At 43.2% G+C, this 24495-nt stretch overlaps 2 pseudogenes across 2 annotated transcripts; one reads left to right on the top strand and one right to left on the bottom strand.

Moving 5' to 3' along the window:
• Positions 1 to 1888: 1888 nt before the first annotated feature.
• LOC307200452 (galactoside alpha-(1,2)-fucosyltransferase 2 pseudogene) lies at positions 1889 to 6318 on the bottom strand (annotated as a pseudogene). Its single transcript has 3 exons — positions 6103 to 6318; positions 2275 to 3033; positions 1889 to 1894 (listed from the first exon to the last, which is right to left on the bottom strand). The product of its transcript is annotated as a galactoside alpha-(1,2)-fucosyltransferase 2 pseudogene (transcript).
• A 16793-nt stretch (positions 6319 to 23111) lies between these two features.
• On the top strand, positions 23112 to 24290 carry LOC307200451 (galactoside alpha-(1,2)-fucosyltransferase 2 pseudogene; annotated as a pseudogene). The gene has a single exon. The product of its transcript is annotated as a galactoside alpha-(1,2)-fucosyltransferase 2 pseudogene (transcript).
• The last annotated feature ends 205 nt before the right edge of the window (positions 24291 to 24495 follow it).

Genomic DNA, 24495 nt, shown 5'->3' with positions numbered 1-24495 from the left:
ATGACTTTGGTTCTGTCACAAATGGTGTCAACCACTGCAGAATTAACATCAAATCTAAATGAAAATTGGAACAATCACAGCTTGATAAGGACAATAATGCTATGAGTCAGGGGCACCATCTGGGGGAGCGGGAGTTGTGGGCCCACCAAAAGCTTCAAGGAGGGTGCTGGGCCCCCTCAAAATTCCACAGCAACTGTGCATACTTGCCACTCAACCGCTCAATGTCATGCACGCTGTGCGGTGTGCTTGTGTCATGCCCGCAAGCCACGTGGCATGGCGAAGCATTTTATCCGTGTGTATTAAATGCCTTTTCTTTCGCCAGACTTCTAAACAAGGGCTTTCCCTCACCTGATTGTCCCTTTGGTTTCTGGAAGTCATGTCCCCTGAGTCCTCTGTTCTTAATATTCTTGATAACACTGATTGGTTGTCTCATGTTCATATTTAGTACTCTACCTTTTATGAAACCCGCTTGGTATTATTCTATATGGTTAAAATGACTTTATTTGGTAAGAATAGATGTTAATATTTTATAATATACAGTCGACAATGAGCTTACTTCTGTATTTTTCTTTAGCTTTTTTGAGTATTAAAATTTCTTTCCCAACTGCCCATGCATTTCGGTGCTTTGTTAGTGGGTCACCTAGCTTGTCTGCCCAAGTTTCATAATATTCAGTCATCACATAATATTTAGATCAAGGTGCTCTTGGAGAAAACAGGTTTTCTGGAGAAGTAGGCCTTGGAGGCAGGAATCAGATACTCCCTGGTTCTGTACTTCTAATATTTAAAATGAGACTCAATCTCATTCACCCAAGCAGTGCTCCTAAGGATCCAACCTCCATTTGAGAAGACATCAGAAAATGTATGCTAACATAGTCCAGGCTAAATAGCCACATCATTAAAAATATGCTCCTTTGTGGGCTCACTTTGTATGCTGATGTGGAATCAGTGCCCAGACAAGTCCTTTCAACAGTATCTAATTTGACCTGAATCAGCAACTATCTGCTCAAGCTTCTGGCTTCTGGACTTGGGCAGGTTTCTTGGCCATTTTCCATACCAGATACATGCATCAGATGTAAGAGCAGCCTGAGGCTTCCTGGCCACTTGTTTTCTGCCTGAACTTGAAGCAACAATAATAATAAAAGTCCGCCTGTTAAAGCAGTGTATCTTACTAACTGAATGCAGGATTTCTCTAATTACTTAGAATCGTTCCTTAAGGTGTCCAAGGCCTTAATACAGCGCTTTGAGTCTCCTGTAATTCCATGCAAACTTGAAATGTGGCAACGGCTGAAGAATTCTGAATTCTGGGAAACACCCATTTTGTTTGGAAAAATAGCTCAAGTCTTAAGCTCGTGGTTTGGGAGACTGAAGCTTCACAATGCATGGAATATATCTAGCGAAATCTCCAGAAGCCAGAGACAGGGACCTGGTGAAAGGGAGCATCCATCTCCCCTATTTTTTTGGCCCATTTTTTTGGCAAGATGTAAGTGAGGTCCCTGATAAGGCTGCTAAGCAGCGGCAAGAGGATACAGGAGCAAATGCATGGTGTTACTCAGAAAGAACAACTACTGCACCAGTCCATTTGCTCTTCTACTTTTAATTAATTAACTAAATTCTAATGACTCAATTACTAGACTTGTTAAAACAAGCGAAAAATTACAATGCAAGTAGAAAACAAGATAATCCTCTGAAACACAGGTCAGCGGTGTCACTTCATTTTATGTGATATGCATATCAGGAGAGTCATCCTGCTCACCTGTAGGGAACATGGTGTGCGAAACATGATACAACTTGTAAGGACATGTGTGCATTAGTTGAAGCTCAACAAGCCCACAAATCACTTCCTCAAAAATACCTGGAAAATTACCTGGAAGAAGGAGTGAGTGAAGATCTACATCTGGAATAGGGGGGCAAGAAAAAGTTCTACAGTGAAACCAGTGAGGGGGGAAATAATGCCTGTGTACATATTGCTGCTAAGTGCTTAGTGGTGGAAGGGCCCAGAATATGGTTATGTCCCAACCTCTTCACCATACTGCAAAGTGAGGTCTAAAAGAGGTGGAATCAATGTGTTTGACCAAGCTAGGTCTTTGAGCCCCCTGTCAGGGGTGCTGGTGACCACTCACATACATGCTTTGTGGAATCAGTGCCCAGACAAGTCCTTCCAACAGCCGCCCAGAGGGGCTGGGTAAACTTAGCCAGATGGGCAGGGTATAAATAATAAATTATTATTATTATTATTATTATTATTATTAACATTAGACATGATTCAAAAATTGCCTCCTCAAGTTTCTGTCTTCTGGACTTGACTGGGTTCTTGGACAGCAGATTGGAAAGGTCCGCTGGAATCCCAATCCATTCAGGCAAAAAGGCTGCCCAGGGCTTGAAGACCTTAAGGAAGGGAGAGTCTGGGAGGGTGTAGTTGGCCAAGTAGATGGTCTCCCCACCAGCCAGGTAGCCGGCCCAGAAGCCAAAAGTGCCAATTGTCATTATTGTGTGGTTGCAATGAGCAAGGAGAGCAAAATCCCTCCCTGGAGAGGACTCGCGCCCATCCCCAGAAAAATAAACATCCCCCCTGGAGGCATTGATGTTTTCCTTGCACCACTCCATCCCATTGCTGGTCACCACAAAGATGGGATTGGGGTACTTCTCTCTGAAATAGTTCATGGCTTTCTCCAAATAGCCTTTGTCAGCCACCACACCTTTCCAGATCTTGGGCATCACATGGACATAATCCCCTCTGCGGACATGCACTCCAACATATGTCACCTCCTGGCGCTGCCCCCGTAGCTCCTGAAGATATTGATTGGCTTCTTCCTTGATGTGGTCATGGAAGGAGAACTGCTGAAGTATCTCTTGGCGGATATGGTGATAAAAGGTGTAAGAACATGGGTAGCCCGTCAGCCGGACGTACTTGCCTTTGATGTGTTTATAACTCTCTGACATCCAGTCATGCAGACCAAAGTCCTTCCACTGGATCTTTTTGTCCAATTCAGCATTGATCACAGGCAAAGTGATTCGGAACACTGGTGAGAGGTACTGGTGCATGGCGGGATAAATACAGGCTTGATGTCCATTCATCTTGGCTAAGGCATAGAGGGTGGCATATTCCCCCATCTGGTTTCCCAAACGGCCATCAGATTTCACTGTCCATATGCCACTATCTGTTATCTTACAGGATAACTCTGGGAAATTGGATGCATTCTTGAAGATGATCCTCCACAGCTGATATGGCATCTTGTCATATAAGTGAAAGAATGCAGAGAGGGACAGGAGACCGAAAAAGTAGAGGAAGAATAAGAGGGCAGGTTGGCTGAAGGAACATCTTTGTGGGAGATGCATAGCTGCACAATAGGAACACCTAAAAGAAGAGCAAAGTGGAGTGAAAAGACAGGTGGTATCTACACACAGATCACAACCACTGATATATGTCAGTGATGACTTGGACTGCGTTGCCACACTTCATATGATACATGTTTATGTGGAAGCAAATCCTATTGACTTCAATGAAACTTACATCTTTGTTCTATTTGAAGTCAAAGTTTCTTTTGGCAACTACACCATTTTACTGATCTGACCCTCTCTGCTCCTGTTAGAGGCAGACAGGGGCGCTGACTTGTCCCCCCTCATTGAGAGGTTCCCCATCCCCTGCCACCCCCAGGCAAGTGCTGGCATGTTGGGTGGGGGTGGGACTGTGCTCAGCCCGGGGGTAACCTGTGAAGCGTGGTCCAGGAGCGGTCCAGAATCTGAAGGTTCCACTAGGCATCAGTCCGACAGGGCCAAGGCAGGACACGAGGCAGGAAACCAGGCAAGGACAGGTACAGCATCTCAGGCAGGATCTGGCATGTTGCTCCCACAACCTGGGGCAGGGTCCGACAGCCTTTTATCTTTGTCAGAGTAACGGCCGGTCCTGATCTCCCGGCGACTCACCTCCCTGTTTTGCCCAAAGGCGAGCACTCCTCCTGCGAGTACTCAGGTCTCTCCTTCTCTCAGACCTTAGTCTCTGCAGCTCAGGAGATGTTGGTGGGTTACTAGACCCAGGGGCTGCCTCAGCCTCCTCTGACCCATCTGGTAGTGGAGCAGCTTTAAGTGATGGCCTAGCTGAAGGCAATGAGGTAATCCCCGCATCTGGAGCCAGGACAGGCTCAGGCCCCTGACTTGGCCCAGCTGGTGTTTGTTGCAGGGGAACCTGTGCAGACTGGAACTCTTCAGGGTCAGGCCCCAGACTTGGTTCAGATGATGCCTGAGGCAAAGGATACGGTGCAGACTGAGACTCCCCTGGCTCCGAATCCGAGCCTGAGTCCCAGGCCATCACAGGGACATGCAGAGGGTGATTTTCATCCTCTGTGCTGCCCGTTGCTGATGGGTGAGCTCTGGCCCATTGGGTGGGAGGCCCCCCATCACCACAGGGGGAGCGTTGACATGCCAGGCGGGGCCAGGATGGGTCATGTGATGCCAGGCCCTCTCAATGCGGGGGTAAGTCGATGCCCCTGTCTAACAGAGGGTCTAATTCATAAAATGGTGTAGTCATCATGGCATGCATGTACCAGAAAACAACAAAAAGTAAAATAATTTAGACTGAGTTCCGCACGTTCCCTCTTTCTTCCTACTCATTTAGCCATCCTACTTACAGGGCATTATTAATTCATATCTACAGTGGAACCTCGACTTATGTACAGCTCTACTTATGTACAATTCCAGTTACGACCTTCAGTCGGTGCTTCGACTTATGAACTTTCCTCTAGATACGAGCAGAGGCCTTGCCAACAGCCCAGAGCTCACCCGGCTGGCTGCGGAGCAGCGCTGAGGCCTCTGCTGCCGGGGAGAGGGCCCCCATCCTACCCACAAAGCTTTGGAAGAGGTGCTGCCTGCAAGGGGCACAGCAGGGCGCACTGCAGCCCCAAACCCCACTGAGGAACTAATCTGAGGAAGTCCAGAGAAGAACCTGGCCTGGCAAGAAAAAAAGTGACCCTGGCCGAAGTGAATCAGCCCTTTACTGACCCTTGCCCCACCCCCAACTGCCGTTTTAGGGGGTGTTTTACATCGTCTAGAACGGATCAATTCACTTTTCCATTACTTTCTATGGAAAAGTGCGCCTCTACTTATGTACGTTTCTAGTTATGACCTGACCTCCGGAACAGATTATGGTCGTAAGTAGATGTTCCACTATAGTTAATATGTAGCCCCCTAGAACAAAACGTATTTAGAATTCCAGCCTTACAGGCTAGGAGGAACAACTGCAATGGCTGGGGGTGCAATTTATTGGATGGAAATGTGATGTCTCTGTTTCTCAGCTTAACCTGCCAAACAACACTCCATTCTCTCCATTATCACCCAGCACTATCCCTCAGCTGCTGATAATTGAAGGATTAAATTGGAGAACTAACCTGCAGTGACTCTCCAAAGGTATTCTATCTGGTCAGAATTCAGGAAAAGTCAAGCTTTGTTTTCTCTGCCTGTATGTGGGATTGGGAGTCGCGCTCCCTGGATACTGCAATAGTATAAGGAAGGGCCATGGGTAACTGCTTTACACTGACTGCTGTTAACATAATTTTTACAAGTTTGACTTCTGTACAGACTCATCATGAAACCCATGCAGATCATAATGTGCGATTGGACTTCAGAACTCCTCATGGCTTCCTGCTCGGGTGTTTTCTGTATGCAAATTAAGCAAAAAAAGAAAGAAGTCCATATATTCACTCATCTATTTATACATACACACAAACACACACCTACACCATCCTGCTTCTATAGACCGCAGGAAAGTTTAAAGCATAGAACATAATAAACCAGGGATCCTCAAAGTTTTTGAACAGGGGGCCAGTTCACTGTCCCTGTACATTGTTGGGGGCTGGACTATAGTTTTTAAAAGATGTGAACGAATATTTAACTCACCCACTTTTGATGGATTGTGGCTGTGGCGTTTGCCCATTCTTTGGGGATACATTTGTATTGAGAGAGAGAAAGGGTTAATAGGTTGACCAATAAGAAAGCCCGGAAGTGGAGCCTACCTGATTTGGAGGCTCAGCCAGAGGTTTAAACAGTTAGTTTGGTTGGTTCTTTGGGGAGGGGGGAGATAGAGGAGTCAGAGTGAGTTAGAGACAGGGGCTGGTGCATGGCGGGATAGATGTAGGCTTGATGTCCATTCATCTTGGCTAAGGCATAGAGGGTGGCATATTCCCCCATCTGGTTTCCCAAACGGCCAATGGAGTTCACCGTCCATATACCACTATCCATTGTCTTAGAAGATGACCTGGAAGAAGTGGTGTTATAGTATGACCGAGAAGAAGTGGTGGTGGTGGTGAGGGAAGCAGGAGGTCCCATGCCTGGGAAATTGGGTGCATTCTTGAAGCTGATCCTCCACTGCTGATATGGTATTTTTTCAGACACGTACAAGAATGTAGAGAGGGACAGGAGGCCAAAGAAGCAGAGGAAAAATAAGAGGACAGGTTGGCTGAAGGAACATCTTTGTGAGAGATCCATACCTGCACAATAGGAACACCTAAAGGAAGAGCCAAGTAGGGTGAAAAGACAGGTAATATCAACATGCAGAACACAACCACTGTTGTACATCAGCAGTGACATAGATGGCACTGTGACCCTTTATGCTATACATGTCCATAATATATATCAAGTTCAATTTTAAATTTATAAGCCTAAAAGCCACTATACAAATGCCTAGAAGGATACTTCAAGTAAAGCCAGCCTTTGCACTATGCAAATCCTTTTCTTCACTTATGTAGTCTAACCTTGTTTCTGGAAATTTGTGCATTTTTACATCAGCTTTGTCTCTAAATTAATTGTTGCTAATTACTTGAAATTAGTCTTTCGGTCTAAATTTTTTTAATGTATTTGCATAACCAAAGACATGTAAATGCCAAGAAGGGAGGCCTCCTGTCTTCTCCCTTCTTTGTTCTTAAGATAGTATTCTGCCACTTTTGACCACATTCAGGTATATGGCAACACAGTTCAATTCCCAGGAGTCACAATTTCCTAGATGTCCATCTAAGTTAAAGTCCTCTTCTTTGGTCTCTGAAGCAATGGGATATTTATAAGGAGCCAGATACCCTTTATGATTATCCCAGGATATAACACTGTCATTGTTCTTGGAGCAATCATTTCCCCTGTTTCTTTTTCTTTCTCCATAACAGTCATTTCCACTTTTGTGATGTTGGCAGTTCCTGGAAATAAATGAAGAGATCCTCTCTCTTTCTGTAGAAACTGCTGCGTAATCCACAAATGTTTGTTTGCTTCATAGCACCTTGATATCTGGTTCTATTCTACCTGTTCATCCAGTTCCCAGCAAAGAATTCAATTTTCCCATGTTCTGTTGCTCATGGTGGGGAGAAAGGAGTGACCTTTGCTTCTCCATCCCCTCCACTGTTCCATCTCTCCACCACATAGTCTTGCTTTTTGCATATGTTTCCCCCCCCATGCAGACACCCACACCGAGAGAGAGAGAGAGAGAGAGAGAGAGAGGGAGAGAGAGAGAGAGAGAGAGCAAAGAGATAGATACCCCAGCAATGCTTCTCACCTGGTCTCAAGGAAGAATTGACCTGGAGCTCTAAGTTGCAACCAGTCTCCAAGGGTGTTCTGAGAAATGTGGGCAGGACTCCAGAAAAATGTGAATCTGGTTTTATCTGCCTCCCTGTAGAGTTGCACCCCTCCTGTGGGACTTGCTGTGCCTTAGTAAGAATAAGGAAGAGCCTTTACCCATCTATTAAATATCTAGAGTTACTGTACTTAATTCCACATTTCAAGTGTCAATGGTTTTAAATGTTTACAATTATTTTTAAAAAATAAATTAAGTATTTACTCCAGTCTTTTAAGAAATGGTTAAAGTTAAACTGTATAAAATCTTGCAAAACCGATAAATATTTTAAATAAAATTAAAATTTAATAAAATTGTTCTTTGTGCAATCATTACCCCTGTTTCTTTCTCTTTCTACATCATGATCATTTCTACTTCTGTGATGTTGGCAATTCCTGGAAATAAATGAAGAGATCCTCTCATTTTCTGTAGGAACTGCTGCCTAATCCACAATGCTTATTTGCTTCATAGTACCTTGATATCTGGTTCTAGTCTACCTGTCCATCCAGTTCCCAGCAAAGAATCCAACTTTCCCATGTTCTGTTGCTCATGGTGGGGAGAGGGGAGGGACCTTTGCTTCTCCATCCCCTCCATTGTTCCATCTCTCCACCACCTAGTCTTGCTTCTTGCATGCGTTTTGCCCCCCCCCCGCCCGCCATGCACACACGGGGGGGGGGGGGGAGAGGGAGTCAGCAAAGAGATCCCAAAGGACTGCTTCTCACCTGGTCTCAGGAGAAATTTAGCTGGAGCTCTAAGTTGCAGCCAGGCTCTCGGGGTGTTCTGAGAAATGTGGGCAGGACTCACATCTGGTACATCTGGTTTTATCTGTCCCCGTGTAGCATTGTACCCCTCCTGTGGGACTTGCCCTGCCTGAGTAAAAATAAGGAAGAGCCTTTACCCATCTATTAAATATCTGTGGTTACCGTACTTGGACATGGGTGGCGCTGTGGGTTAAACCACAGAGCCTAGGACTTGCCAATCAGAAGGTTGGCGGTTCAAATCCCCGCGACAGGGTGAGCTCCTGTTGCTTGGTCCCTGCTCCTGCCAACCTAGCAGTTTGAAAGCACGTCAAAGTGCAAGTAGATAAATAGGTACCGCTCTGGTGGGAAGGTAAACAGCGTTTCCATGCGCTGCTCTGGTTCGCCAGAAGCAGCTTAGTCATGTTCGCCACATGACCCAGAAGCTGTACCCCGGCTCCCGCGGCCAAAAAAAGCGAGATGAGCACCGTAACCCCAGAGTCAGCCACGACTGGCCCTAATGGTCAGGGGTACCTTTACCTTTACCATACTTAATTCCACATTTCAAGTGTCATTACATCCCTGCCTATGATTTTAACTGTTTACAATTATCTTTTAAATAAATTAAGAAGATACTCCAGTCTTTTAAGAAATGGTTAAAGTTAAAATGTACAAAGGGACGCAGGTGGCGCTGTGGGTTAAAGCCTCAGCGCCTAGGGCTTGCCGATCGAAAGGTCGGCGGTTCGAATCCCTGCGGCGGGGTGCGCTCCCGCTGCTCGGTCCCAGCGCCTGCCAACCTAGCAGTTCGAAAGCACCTCCGGGTGCAAGTAGATAAATAGGGACCGCTTACCAGCGGGAAGGTAAACGGCGTTTCCGTGTGCGGCTCTGGCTCTGGCTCTGGCTCTGGCTCTGGCCAGAGCAGCGATGTCACGCTGGCCACGTGACCCGGAAGTGTCTCCGGACAGCGCTGGCCCCTGGCCTCTTAAGTGAGATGGGCGCACAACCCCAGAGTCTGTCAAGACTGGCCCGTACGGGCAGGGGTACCTTTACCTTTACCTTTAAAATGTACAAAATCTTGTAAAACCAATTAAAAATGTTAAATGATGATGATGATGATGATGAATAAGAAAGAGAGGTACCAAAAGGCTGGCATGCTAACCATATTTTTACAAGGAATTACTGTTTTTCTGCAGACCTGTCATGAAACCCGTGCAGAAACTTTTGCAGATAATAATTTAGCAATCAGGAGCAAATGCATGGTGTTACTCAGAAAGAACAACTACTGCACCAGTCCACTTGCTCTTCTACTTTTAACTAATTAACTAAATTCATATGACTCAATTACTAGACTTGTTGAAATAAACAAAAAATAACAATGTAAGCAGAAAACATGATAATCCTCTGAAACACAGGTCAGCGGCATCACTTCATTTTATGTGATATGCATATCAGGAGAGTCATCCTGCTCACCTGTAGGGAACAAGGTGTGCCCTACAACTAGTCTTGCTTCTTGCACGTGTTTTACCTTCTCTCTCATGCCCTCAAACACACACAGATACACACACACACAGAGAGAGAGAGAGAGAGAGAGAGAGAGAGAGAGAGAGAGAGAGTCAGCAAAGAGATCCCGCAGCATTGCTTCACACCTGGTCTCAGGGAAGAATTAAGCCAGAGCTCTAAGTTGCAGCCAGGCTCCAGGGGTATACTGAGAAATGTGGGCAGGACTCAGGAAAGTAGTAAAGCTTGTTATATCTGCCTCCATGTAGCAGTGCGCCCCTCCAGGTACGGTGCCCCAGGAGGAAGAGCCTTTACCCAACTATTAAATATCTAGAGTTACTGTACTTAATTCCACATTTCAAGTGTCAATGGTTTTAAATGTTTACAATTATTTTTAAAAAATAAATTAAGTATTTACTCCAGTCTTTTAAGAAATGGTTAAAGTTAAACTGTATAAAATCTTGCAAAACCGATAAATATTTTAAATAAAATTAAAATTTAATAAAATTGTTCTTTGTGCAATCATTACCCCTGTTTCTTTCTCTTTCTACATCATGATCATTTCTACTTCTGTGATGTTGGCAATTCCTGGAAATAAATGAAGAGATCCTCTCATTTTCTGTAGGAACTGCTGCCTAATCCACAATGCTTATTTGCTTCATAGTACCTTGATATCTGGTTCTAGTCTACCTGTCCATCCAGTTCCCAGCAAAGAATCCAACTTTCCCATGTTCTGTTGCTCATGGTGGGGAGAGGGGAGGGACCTTTGCTTCTCCATCCCCTCCATTGTTCCATCTCTCCACCACCTAGTCTTGCTTCTTGCATGCGTTTTGCCCCCCCCCCGCCCGCCATGCACACACGGGGGGGGGGGGGGGAGAGGGAGTCAGCAAAGAGATCCCAAAGGACTGCTTCTCACCTGGTCTCAGGAGAAATTTAGCTGGAGCTCTAAGTTGCAGCCAGGCTCTCGGGGTGTTCTGAGAAATGTGGGCAGGACTCACATCTGGTACATCTGGTTTTATCTGTCCCCATGTAGCATTGTACCCCTCCTGTGGGACTTGCCCTGCCTGAGTAAAAATAAGGAAGAGCCTTTACCCATCTATTAAATATCTGTGGTTACCGTACTTGGACATGGGTGGCGCTGTGGGTTAAACCACAGAGCCTAGGACTTGCCAATCAGAAGGTTGGCGGTTCAAATCCCCGCGACAGGGTGAGCTCCTGTTGCTTGGTCCCTGCTCCTGCCAACCTAGCAGTTTGAAAGCACGTCAAAGTGCAAGTAGATAAATAGGTACCGCTCTGGTGGGAAGGTAAACAGCGTTTCCATGCGCTGCTCTGGTTCGCCAGAAGCAGCTTAGTCATGTTCGCCACATGACCCAGAAGCTGTACCCCGGCTCCCGCGGCCAAAAAAAGCGAGATGAGCACCGTAACCCCAGAGTCAGCCACGACTGGCCCTAATGGTCAGGGGTACCTTTACCTTTACCATACTTAATTCCACATTTCAAGTGTCATTACATCCCTGCCTATGATTTTAACTGTTTACAATTATCTTTTAAATAAATTAAGAATATACTCCAGTCTTTTAAGAAATGGTTAAAGTTAAAATGTACAAAGGGACGCAGGTGGCGCTGTGGGTTAAAGCCTCAGCGCCTAGGGCTTGCCGATCGAAAGGTGCCCCTATTTTCATTGGCGAAATTTAAATTAATTAATTGGATTTAAATTAATTTTAATTTTAATTAATTTAATCAATTTAATTTAATCAATTTTAATTAAATGGAAACGACTCGATTACATTTATGTGTAGACTTGTTGAAATAAACAAAAAAAAATACGGAGTAAGCAGAAAACAAGATAATTCTCTGAAACACAGGTCAGCAGCATCCCTTCGTTTTATGAGTCATCCTGCTGATCTGTGCAAAACATGGTGTGCAAAATATGTGTCAGGGAACTGCCATCGGAAAGGCAGGAGGTGGAGGGTCTCTCAGAAGTCAGGAGAGACTCAGCAGCGGAGGAAGGCACCAGCAGGGGGAGAGTGGGAGATCAGAGAGAGAGAGAAACGAAGGAATGGCTCAGGGAGTCTTCCAGCGATAACAGCGGAGAAGTCTCAGGTCCTCCCATAGGTACACCCACTCCTCGCCGGAAACTGTCGCGCCGAGAATCCAGACGACGCGTTTCCGTCAAGGAGCTTTTATGCTGGAGTAGATTCCGTAAACGCCCACTGTCGGATTCTGCCAGCGATTGAAGGAGCCACGCTTAAGGGCTCCGCTAAAGACAGAGTCTTGCTAAGCTGAGCAAACTCTGAGGGACTAAGCTTTTACGCACAAGCAGCTCATCATCCCATCACAATATGGTACAACTTGTAAGCATTAGTTGAAGCTGAACAAGCACCCAGATCACTTCCTCAAATATAGTGGGGAATTGCAAAAGTTCCAATAAGAGTTTTGCAAGTTTGTAAAACCAGTTTGCCGTTTTAAAATCAACTTGTCTAGCACTTGTTTTGCTTGCTGGCAGTTTGTGCTTACACACAATAGGACATTTCTGCGCAACTTTGTCCTTGCAACTAGAGCAGATCATGATCCAGACACATGCCAGACTCACCTTCCCACCCCTTTTTTCACACACACTTTGACTGTGGACCAGAGCAAAACTCATACATGTTTGTTTGGCTGAAAATTGCTTCGAGTTGCCTTCAGCAAGAAAAAGCAACATATAAAATTTATTCATCAAATCCCATGTGTGGCTGTCTCCTGGGACAAGCTTGCTGGAACAGGTTTTGCAGGCAGAGGGCGATCTATGCTTCTGTATGGCATATTGTCTCTACACACTGAGTTATATCAGAGCCATCTGTTGCACCATCCTGCTTTGTGTAACATCATTTTAGATTTGTCAAAGTGTTTTATACTATTTCATATTCACAGGCGCCCTGATGTGATGGGAACACCGTCCCATCAGATGTCACGGAAATAAACACCTATCTGACTAACGCAGCCCTATTTAAGGGACGTTTTTAACATTTGATGTTTTATCGTATTTTTAATATTCTGTTGTGAGCCGCCCAGAGTGGCTGAGGAAACCCAGCCAGATGAGCAAAGTATAAATAATAAATTATTTCAGAGGATTATCTTGTTTTCTACTTACATTGTAATTTTTCACTTACTTCAGCAAGTCTAGGCAGAAATGTAATCGAGCCATTTGAATTTAGTTAATTAGTTAAAAGTAGAAGGGCAAGTGGACTGGTGCTGTAGTTGTTCTTTCTGAGTAACACCATGCATTTGCTCCTGTATCCCGTGGCCGCTGCTTAGCAACCTTATCAGGGACCTCACTTACATCTTGCCAAAAAAATGGGCCATGATCTACCCTCTCTAGAGGAGATGGATGCTCTCTTTCATCAGGTCCCTGTCTCTGGCTTCTGGAGATTTCACAAGATATATTCCATGCATTGTAAAGCTTTGTAAATCCTTCTGGCGGTTCCCTCATTGCAAGAAGCAAAGCTACAGGGAACCAGGAAGAGAGCCTTCTCAGTAGTGGCGCCTGCCCTGTGGATGTCAAAGAGATAAACAACTACCTAACAATTAGAAGACACCTGAAGGGAAGTTTTTAATGTGTGACATTTTAATGTATTTTTAATCTTTGCAGGAAGCCGCCCAGAGTGGCTGGGGAAACCCAGCCAGATGGGCGGGGTACAAATAATAAATTATTATATTATTAATATTAATATTGTTCTCCAAAACCACGAGCTTAAGACTTGAGCTATTCTTCAAAACAAAATGGGTGTTTCCCAGAATTCAGAATTCTTCAGCCGTCGCCACATTGCAAGCTTGCATGGAATTACAGAAGACTCAAAGCGCTGCATTAAGGCCATGGACACCTTAAGGGACGATTCTAAGTGATTAGAGAAATCCTGTATTCAGTTAGTAAGATACACTGCTTTAACAGGCGGACTTTTATTATTATTGTTGCTCCGAGTGCAGGCGGAAAACAAGTGGCCAGGAAGCCCCGGGCAGTTCTGAAGTCGGATGCATGTATCTGGTGTGGGAAATGGCCATTTAGGATTGCTAAATCTGCAAAAGTTTCTGCATGGGTTTTATGACAGGTCTGCAGAAAAGCAATAATTCCTTGTAAAAATATGGTTAGCATGCCAGCCTTTTGGTATCTATGGCTCTTCTTTATTCTATTATTATTATTATTATTAAACATTTTTATCGGTTTTACAAGATTTTATACAGTTTAACTTTAATCATTTCTTAAGACTGGAGTAAATACTGAATTTATTTAAAAAAATAATTGTAAACAGTTAAAATAATTGGCAGGTCATTGGTAATGAAACTTGAAATGTGGAATTAAGTACGGTAACTCTAGATATTTAATAGATGGGAAAAGGCTCTTCCTTATTCTTACTCAGGCAGGGCAAGTCCCACAGGAGAGGTGCAACGCTACAGGGAGGCAGATAAAACGAGGTGTACTTTTTCAGGAGTCCTGCCCACATTTCTCAGAACACCTCTGAGACTGGCGCCAGCTTAATTCTTCTCTGAGACCAGGATTGCCTTCAGGCAGCTCGGTGGTCAGATAACTCCATACCCTCCAACATTTCTCCAATGAAAATAGGGCAATCCTACCAGGAGGGGTGCACTGCTACACAGAGGCAGATAAAAACAGATGTACTTTTTTCTTGAGCCCTGCCCACATTTCTCAGAAGACCTCTGGAGACTGGCTGCAACTTCAAGCACCAAGTTAATTTTTCCCTGTGACCAGGTGAGAAACAATGCTGAGGGATCTTTTTGCTGACTGTGTGTGTGTGTGTGTGTGTGCAAGGCGGGGGGAGGACACATGCAAGAAGCAAGACTAGGTGGTGGAGAGATGGAACAATGGAGGGGATGGAGAAGCAAAGGTCACTCCTTTTTTTTTTATAATAATTTTTATTCATTTTTCAGACAGATAATAAAAACAGTATAAAACAATATAGCTTCAAAATCGTAATTTCATACCCTTCTTTCTTTTGACTTCCCCATACCTCCCCATCTCTGCATCCTTGTTTAATGGTTCTTTAGCAACCCTTAGGTCCATTGTCTTAATTCCCTTTCATAAAGTTTCCTTTAATATTTTTTGATTACTGCTGCAATTCTTTACCTCTTACCCCCTGACATCTTAACATTCCTCAATTTTACAATTGTTTTTAAGATATATTTTAAATTTCTTCCAGTCCTCTTCCGCTGACTCTTTCCCCTGGTCACGGATTCTGCCCGTCATCTCGGCCAGTCCCATAAAGTCGATCACCTTTGTTTGCCATTCTTCCAGAGTAGGTAGTTCTTGCATCTTCCAATACTTTGCCAGTAGAATTCTTGCTGCTGTAGTGGCGTACATAAAGAAAATCCTATCCTTCTTTGGCACCAATTGGCCAACCATGCCCAAGAGAAAAGCCTCTGGTTTCTTAGGAAAAGTCCACTTAAGGACCTTCTTAATTTCATTATAGATCATTTCCCAGAAAGCTTTAACCTTTGGGCAGGTCCACCAAAGGTGATAGAAGGTGCCTTCAGTCTCATTACATTTCCAGCACTTATTATTAGGCAAATGGTAAATTTTTGCAAGCTTGACTGGGGTCATGTACCACCGATAGATCATTTTCATAATATTTTCTTTTAAGGCATTACATGCAGTAAATTTGATACCGGTAGTCCATAACTGTTCCCAGTCAGCAAACATAATATCATAACCAATATCTTGTGCCCATTTAATCATTGCTGATTTCACCGTTTCATCCTGAGTATTCCATTTCAACAGCAAGTTATACATTTTTGATAAGTTCTTAGTATTGGGTTCCAACAATTCTGTCTCTAGTTTTGACCTCTCTTTCTGAAATCCTATTTTCCTGTCCTGTTTAAATGTCTCATTTATCTGATGATAATGCAACCAATCTCGGACCTTAGGCTTTAGTCTCATAACTCTGAAGTTTCACCCTTTCACCGTCATATTCTAAAATCTCATGGTATTTTGGCCATTTAGAGTCCATATTAAGCTTTTTTACTTCCCTAGCTTCCATTGGTGACACCCACCTAGGGGTTTTACTTTCCAGCAGATCTTTATATCTAATCCAAACATTATACAATGCTTTCCTTACAATATGATTTTTAAAACTTTTATACACCTTTACCTTGTCGTACCATAAGTATGCATGCCAACCAAAACTATTGTCGTACCCTTCCAGGTCCAAAATGTCAGTGTTCTCAAGAAGTAGCCAGTGTTTCAACCAGCAGAAAGCTGCCGATTCATAATAAAGTCTTAAGTCCGGCAGGGCAAACCCCCCTCTATCCTTTGCATCAGTTAAAATCTTAAATTTAATTCTGGGCTTTTTGCCCTGCCAGACAAATTTTGATATGTCTTTCTGCCACTTCTTGAAACAATCCATCTTGTCCAGAATCTGCAACGTCTGGAATAAAAACAGCATTCTAGGCAATACATTCATCTTAATAGTAGCAATTCGGCCTAACAAGGAAAGTTTCAACCTTGACCATATTTCCAGATCCTTCTTTACCTCTGACCAACTTTTTTCATAATTATCCTTAAATAGGTTCACATTCTTGGATGTTAAGTTTAACCCCAGGTATTTTACCCTTTTTGTTATTTCCAAGCCTGTTTCATTCTGAAAACTCTCTCTTTCTTCCATTGTTAAATTTTTTTCCAGCACTTTCGTTTTTTGTTTGTTCAATTTGAAACCTGCTACTCGACCAAATATTTCAATTAATTCTAATACTCTTTTAGTACTAGTGTCTGGCTGTTGCAAGGTCAATACTAGATCATCTGCGAATGCTCTTAATTTGTAATGTCTAACTCCGACCTGAACTCCTTTGACCAACTGGTCCTTTCTAATCATGTTTAACAAGACCTCCAGGACTGATATAAAAAGCAAAGGGGATATTGGGCATCCCTGCCGTGTACCTTTTTCTATGGGTATTTCTTCTGTTACCACATTGTTTACAATTAACTTGGCCTTTTGTTTGGAATATATTGCACCTATACCGTTTTCAAAACCTTGACCTACCCCCATCCCTTGGAGATTCTTTTTCATAAAAGTCCAACAGATATTGTCAAAGGCTTTCTCCGCATCCACAAAAATCAGAACTGCCTTCCTATTAATGTCAACATCTAGCAACTCCAAAATGTCTATAATGTTCCTCACATTGTCTGACATATGTCTCCCTGGGAGAAAGCCTGTTTGGTCCTTATGAATCTCCTCTATCAACACTCTTTTCAATCTTTTTGCCAAAATGTCTGCAAAAATTTTGTAATCCACATTAAGTAAGGATATAGGGCGGTAGTTTCTGACCTGGTTCTTCTCAGTTTCTGTTTTCGGTATAAGTGAGATGAAAGCCTCTTTCCACGATTCAGGTGCCTTTTTCCCCTTCAGAATTTCATTGCAAACTTCCTTCAATGGTTGTATCAACCATTCTTTCAGCATTTTGTAGTATTTAGCCGTCAGGCCGTCTGGTCCTGGTGATTTTCCCAATTTCATATTTTGGATGGCACCCTCTATTTCTTGTTCTGTTATTTCCTCATTTAAGATCCTTTTACTTTGTTCTGGAATTTTTGGTAAACCATATTTTCTGATGAATTCTTCTATTTCTTGTTCATTAATTGGCCCTTGTGCATACAATTTCTTAAAGAAACTTTGAAAGCAATTGTTTATTTCATTAGGTTTGTGGATAATTTTTCCATCCATTTCTAGACTTGTCACAGTGTTCATTTTCTGCCTTTTTTTCAATTGCCATGACAGAAGTTTCCCACATTTATCCGCTGATTCGAAAGTTCTTTGTCTCATTTGCTTTATCTTCCATTCTATTTGTTGGTTCATGAGCTCCATGTACTGCATCTGATAAAACTTTATTTCTCTCAGAATCTCATGGGACTTTGGTTTGGACCTCAATTTCTTCTCTCCTTCTTTTATTTTTTCTAGGATTTTTTCTTTCCTCTCGTTTTGTTTCTTCCTCTTTATAGAATTCTGTTGGATTAGGAAACCTCGCATCACGGCTTTGCTTGCGTCCCAAATTGTTCTTTTCTCCACATCTGTTTTCCTGTTAATCTCAAAATAGTCTTTTAATGTTTTAAGGGCCTTCTTGTAAATCTCTTCATCTCTAAAAAGGGTGTCATTCATTCTCCATCTAAAGGATCCAGTTGTTGTTAATTTCATCTCCATCTTCACAGCATTATGGTCGGAGCAAGTTTTTGGGCATATTTCTACTTTTTTTGTTCTTGACGCCAGACTGCTAGAAATCCAAATTTGGTCTATTCTTGTCCATGTCATTTTTGCCTCAGAAAAGAAAGTTCCCTCTCTCTCTAGAGGATTCCTTGTTCTCCAAATATCAATCAAGTCCATAGTTTCAGTCATTTCAAAAAAGATCTTTGGTAGTCTCCCTTCTTTTGAGATCACTTGTCTCTGTGCTTTATCCATGTTTGTTGAGACAACTCCATTCATATCTCCCATCATTACGATTTTATAGTCTATAAAGTCAACTAGTGTCTCATGCAACTTCTTAAAGAATTCTGCCTTCCCTTCATTTGGGGCATATACTCCAACAATCAAAATCTTTTCTCCTTGGATTTGTATTTCAATTGCCAGGTATCTTCCTTGTTCATCTTTAAATATCAATTTTGGGGCCAATTTTTCCTTTGCATAGATCACCACACCTCTTTTTTTCACTTTGTCTGATGAGATAAATTCTTGACCAAGTCTTTTATTTATCAATAATTTCCTGTGTATCCTGGCAATATGGGTTTCTTGCAAACATATTATATCTAATTGTTCTCTCTTCAAGATGTGAAAAACTTGTCGTCTTTTCCGAGGAAGGTTCAAGCCATTACAGTTCCAACTAAGAAGTTGCAGAGACATTTTGTGTTTAAGTACCTGTTCCTCCAACTGCTCCAAGCTTCTGTTCTTCCTCCGATGGTGGTGGTAAAAGTCCAAATGATAGATTTGCTATATCAGGTGGTTCTTTCTCCTCTACAGTTCCTTTCTGCAAATCCTCCAGGTATCTCTCCAGAAATTGTTCTTTGTCCTGAATTGTTTTTATTTTGATCTTTCTTCCTTTAAAGTTAAAGGACAGTCCTTGTGGGAACTCCCATCTGAATGGTATGGTGTTTTTCTTCAGCAAAGGTCACTCCTTTCTCCCCACCACGAGCAACAGAACATGGGAAAGTTGGATTCTTTGCTGGGAACTGGATGTACAGGTAGAATAGAACCAGATATCAAGGTGTTTTGTTTAGTCGTTTAGTCGTGTCCGACTCTTCGTGACCCCATGGACTAGAGCACGCCAGCCACTCCTGTCTTCCACTGCCTCCCGCAGTTTGGTCAGACTCATGTTTGTGGCTTCGAGAACACTGTCCAGCCATCTCGTCCTCTGTCGTCCCCTTCTCCTTGTGCCCTCAATCTTTCCCAACATCAGGGTCTTTTCCAGGGAGTCTTCTCTTCTCATGAGGTGGCCAAAGTACTGGAGCCTCAGCTTCACAATCTGTCATTCCAGTGAGCACTCAGGGCTAATTTCCTTAAGAATGGATGCGTTTGATCTTCTTGCAGTCCATGGGACTCTCAAGAGTCTCCTCCAGCACCATAATTCAAAAGCATCAATTCTTTTGTGATCAGCCTTCTTCATGGTCCAGCTCTCACTTCCATACATCACTACCGGGAAAACCATGGCTTTAACTATACGGACCTTTGTTGGCAAGGTGATGTCTCTGCCTTTTAAGATGCTGTCTAGGTTTGTCATTGCTTTTCTCCCAAGAAGCAGGCGTCTTTTAATTTCGTGACTGCTGTCACCATCTGCAGTGATCATGGAGCCCAAGAAAGTAAAATCTCTCACTGCCTCCATTTCTTCCCCTTCTATTTGCCAGGAGGTGATGGGACTAGTGGCCATGATCTTCGTTTTTTTGATGTTGAGCTTCAGACCATATTTTGCGCTCTCCTCTTTCACCCTCATTAAAAGGTTCTTTAATTCCTCCTCACTTTCTGCCATCAAGGTTGTGTCATCTGCATATCTGAGGTTGCTGATATTTCTTCCGGTGATCTTAATTCCGCCTTGGGATTCATCCAGCCCAGCCTTTCGCATGATGAATTCTGCATATAAGTTAAATAAGCAGGGAGACAATATATAGCCTTGTCGTACTCCTTTCCCAATTTTGAACCAGTCAGTTGTTCCATATCCAGTTCTAACTGTAGCTTCTTGTCCCACATAGAGATTTCTCAGGAGACAGATGAGGTGATCAGGCACTCCCATTTCTTTAAGAACTTGCCATAGTTTGCTGTGGTCGACACAGTCAAAGGCTTTTGCATAGTCAATGAAGCAGAAGTAGATGTCTTTCTGGAACTCTCTAGCTTTCTCCATAATCCAGCACATGTTTGCAATTTGGTCTCTGGTTCCTCTGCCCCTTCGAAATCCAGCTTGCACTTCTGGGAGTTCTCGGTCCACATACTGCTTAAGCCTGCCTTGTAGAATTTTAAGCATAACCTTGCTAGCGTGTGAAATGAGTGCAATTGTGCGATAGTTGGAGCATTCTTTGGCACTGCCCTTCTTTGGGATTGGGATGTAGGCTGATCTTCTCCAATCCTCTGGCCACTGCTGAGTTTTCCAAATTTGCTGGCATATTTAGTGTAGCACCTTAACAACATCATCGTTTAAAATTTTAAATAGTTCAGCTGGAATATCATCACTTCCACTGGCCTTGTTATTAGCAGTACTTTCTTTTTTTAAAAAATGATATTTATTACTTTTAAAACTTACAAAAAAAATAAAAATAAAAAAGGAATAAAAGGAACAATGCAATATAGACAATACAAAACACAACCTTAACACCTAAACGCAATAAACTAAACAAAACAAAACAAAAACAATTTAAAAACACACATCATACCTTTACCATAATCTATCTTTCATTCCCTTGTTTCATTGACCTCCTCTCACCTCCCTTTTTGTATTCCACTTCTATAAGTTATCTCAGCAATTCCTTTGTCTTAAAATATTTTTAATCTTATTTCCCATTAAAACTAATATACCTATTACACTTAACCTCTTAAAACATTTCCACTAAGGCCATAAAATTTCATTCCAAGATTTTTCTATCCCTCATTAAATTTTACGAAATTTCCCTATATAGACTTTAAATTTTCCAATCTTCTTCCACCGTCTCCTCTTCCTGGTTTCGGCCTCTGCCAGTCCCTTCCATCAACCCCATACAGTCCATCAACCTGGAGATCTTATGTCCGAGGCTCTTAACTATTCTCCACAGGCCCATTTGACCTCACTCTCCAGGATGTCTGGCTCAAGGTCAGCAACCACACTACCTGAGGTGTACGAGACATCCATATCTTTCTGGTATAATTCCTCTGTGTATTCTTGCCACCTCTTCTTGATGTCTTCTGCTTCTGTTAGGTCCTTTCCACTTTTGTCCTTTATTATGGTAATCTTTGTACGAAATGTTCCTTTCATATCTCCAATTTTCTTGAACAGATCTCTGGTTTTTCCCATTCTATTGTTTCCCTCTATTTCTTTGCATTGCTCGTTTAAGAAGGCCTTCTTGTCTCTCCTTGCTATTTTTTGGAAATTTGCATTCAATTTCCTGTAGCTTTCACTGTCTCCCTCACATTTTGCCTGTCTTCTCTCCCCCGCTATTTGTAAGGCCTCGGTGGACAGCCACTTTGCTTTCTTGCATTTCCGTTTCATTAGGATGGTTTTAGTTGCTGCTTCCTGTATAATGTTACGAGCCTCCATCCATAGTTCTTCAGGCACTCTGTCCACCAAATCTAAATCCTTAAACCTGTTCCTCACTTCCACTGTGTACTCATAAGGGATTTGACTTAGATTGTATCTTACCGGCCCAGTGGTTTTTCCTACTTTCTTCAGTTTAAGCTTGAATTTTGCTATAAGAAGCTGATGATCTGAGCCACAGTCAGCTCCGGGTCTTGTTTTTGCTGACTGTATAGAGCTTCTCCATCTTTGGCTGCAGAGAATATAATCAATCTGATTTTGATGCTGCCCATCTGGTGATGTCCATGTGTAGAGTCGTCTCTTGTGTTGTTGGAAAAGAGTGTTTGTGATGACCAGCTTGTTCTCTTGGCAGAACTCTATTAGCCTTTGCCCTGCTTCGTTTTGAACTCCAAGGCCAAACTTGCCAGTTCCTTTTATCTCTTGACTCCCTACTTTAGCATTCCAATCCCCTATAATGAGAAGAACACCCTTCTTTGGTGTCATTTCTATAAGGTGTTGTAAGTCTTCATAGATCCCCTTCGTGGATCACTGCCTTCCCGTGGCGAAGGGGCTTGAATAACTTAGAGAAGCTATGAGCTATGCCGTGCAGGGCCACCCAAGATGGACAGGTCATAGTGGAGAGTTTTGATCAAACGTGATCGACTTGGAGCAGGAACCGGCAAGCCACTCCAGTATCCCTGCCAAGAAAACTCCATGGACAAAGGCAACAGATATCAAGGTACTATGAAGCAAATAAACATTTATGGATTAGGCAGCAGTTCCTACAGAAACAGAGAGGATCTCTTCATTTATTTCCAGGAGCTGCCAACATCACAGAAGTAGAAATGACTATTATGGAGAAAGAAAAAGAAACAGGGGAAATGATCGCTCACAGAACAATGACAGTGTTACATCCCGGGATAATCATAAAGAGTTTCTGGCTCCTTATGAATCTCCCATTGCTTCAGAGACCAAAGAAGAGGACTTTAACTTAGATGGACATCTAGGAAATTGTGACTCCTGGGAATTGAACTGTGTTGCCATATACCTGAATGTGGTCAAAAGTGGCAGAATACTATCTTAAGAACAAGGAAGTGAGAAGACAGGAGGCCTCCCTTTTTGGCATTTACAGTTAAGAATGTCTTTAGTTATGCAAATAAATTAGAATTCTTAGGCAGAAATTTAATTTCAATGCTAATTCCAAGAAATTAGCAACAATGAGTTTAGAGACTGAGTTGATGTAAAAATGCACAAATTTCCAAAAACACGGTTAGACTACATATGTGAGGAAATGGGAGAAGGATTTGCGAAGTGCAAAGGGTGGGTTTACTTTAAGTGTCTTTCTAGGCATTTGTGTAGTGGTTTTCAGGCTTATTAATTCAATCTGGAACTTGATACACATTTACCTGGGAGTAAGTTCCATTGAAGTTATGGACATGTATGGCATAAAGGGTCACAGTGCCATCTAAGTCACTGCTGATGTACAACAGTGGTTGTGTTCTGCATGTTGATCTTACCTGTCTTTTCATCTTACTTTACTCTTCCTTTAGGTGTTCCTATTGTGCAGCTATGGATCTCCCCCAAAGATGTTCCTTCAGCCAACCTGCCCTCTTATTCTTCCTGTACTTCTTTGGCTTCCTGTCCCTCTCTACATTCTTGTACTTGTCTGAAAAAATACCATATCAGCAGTGGAGGATCAGCTTCAAGAATGCACCCAATTTCCCAGGGATGGGACCTCCTGCTTCCCTCACCACCACCACCACTTCTTCTCGGTCATACTATAACACCACTTCTTCCAGGTCATCCTCTAAGACAATGGATAGTGGTATATGGACAGTGAACTCCATTGGCCGTTTGGGAAACCAGATGGGGCAATATGCCACCCTCTACGCCTTAGCCAAGATGAATGGACATCAAGCCTACATCAGTCCCGCCATGCACCAGTACCTCTCACCAATGTTCCAAATCACTTTACCAGTGCTCCATGCTGAAGTGGCTAAAAAGATCCGCTGGAGGAACTTTGGTCTGCATGATTGGATGTCAGAGGATTATAAACACATCAAAGGCAAGTACGTCCAGCTGACGGGCTACCCATGTTCTTACACCTTTTATCACCATATCCGCCAAGAGATACTTCAGCAGTTCTCCTTCCATGACCACATCAAGGAAGAAGCCAATCAATATCTTCAGGAGCTATGGGGGCAGCGCCAGGAGGTGACATACGTTGGAGTGCATGTCCGCAGAGGGGATTATGTCCATGTGATGCCCAAGATCTGGAAAGGTGTGGTGGCTGACAGAGAATATTTGGAGAAAGCCATGAACTATTTCAGAGAGAAGTACCCCAATCCCATCTTTGTGGTGACCAGCAATGGGATGGAGTGGTGCAAGGAAAACATCAATGCCTCCAGGGGGGATGTTTATTTTTCTGGGGATGGGCGCGAGTCCTCTCCAGGGAGGGATTTTGCTCTCCTTGCTCATTGCAACCACACAATAATGACAATTGGCACTTTTGGCTTCTGGGCCGGCTACCTGGCTGGTGGGGAGACCGTCTACTTGGCCAACTACACCCTCCCAGACTCTCCCTTCCTTAAGGTCTTCAAGCCCTGGGCAGCCTTTTTGCCTGAATGGATTGGGATTCCAGCCAGCCTTTCCCCTCTGCTGTCCAAGAATTCTTCCCAAGTCCAGAAGCCAGAAGCTTGAGCAGATAGCTGCTGATTCAGGTCAAATTAGATACTGTTGGAAGGACTTGCCTGGGCACTGATTCCACAAAGCATGTATGTGAGAGTGGTCACCAGCACTCCTGACAGGGCGCTCAAAGACCTAGCTTGGTCAAACACATTGATTCCACCTCTTTTAGACCTCACTTTGCAGTATGGTGAAGAGGTTGGGTCAAAACCATATTCTAAGACCTTCCACCACCAAGCACTTAGCAGCAATATGTACACAGGCACCA

Source organism: Podarcis cretensis, assembly GCF_951804945.1.
Source record: "Podarcis cretensis genome assembly, chromosome: 13".
In the NCBI taxonomy this organism is placed as follows: domain Eukaryota; kingdom Metazoa; phylum Chordata; class Lepidosauria; order Squamata; family Lacertidae; genus Podarcis; species Podarcis cretensis.
The sequence above is the reverse complement of the archived record's forward strand: the minus strand, read 5'-3'. Positions and strand labels throughout refer to the sequence as shown.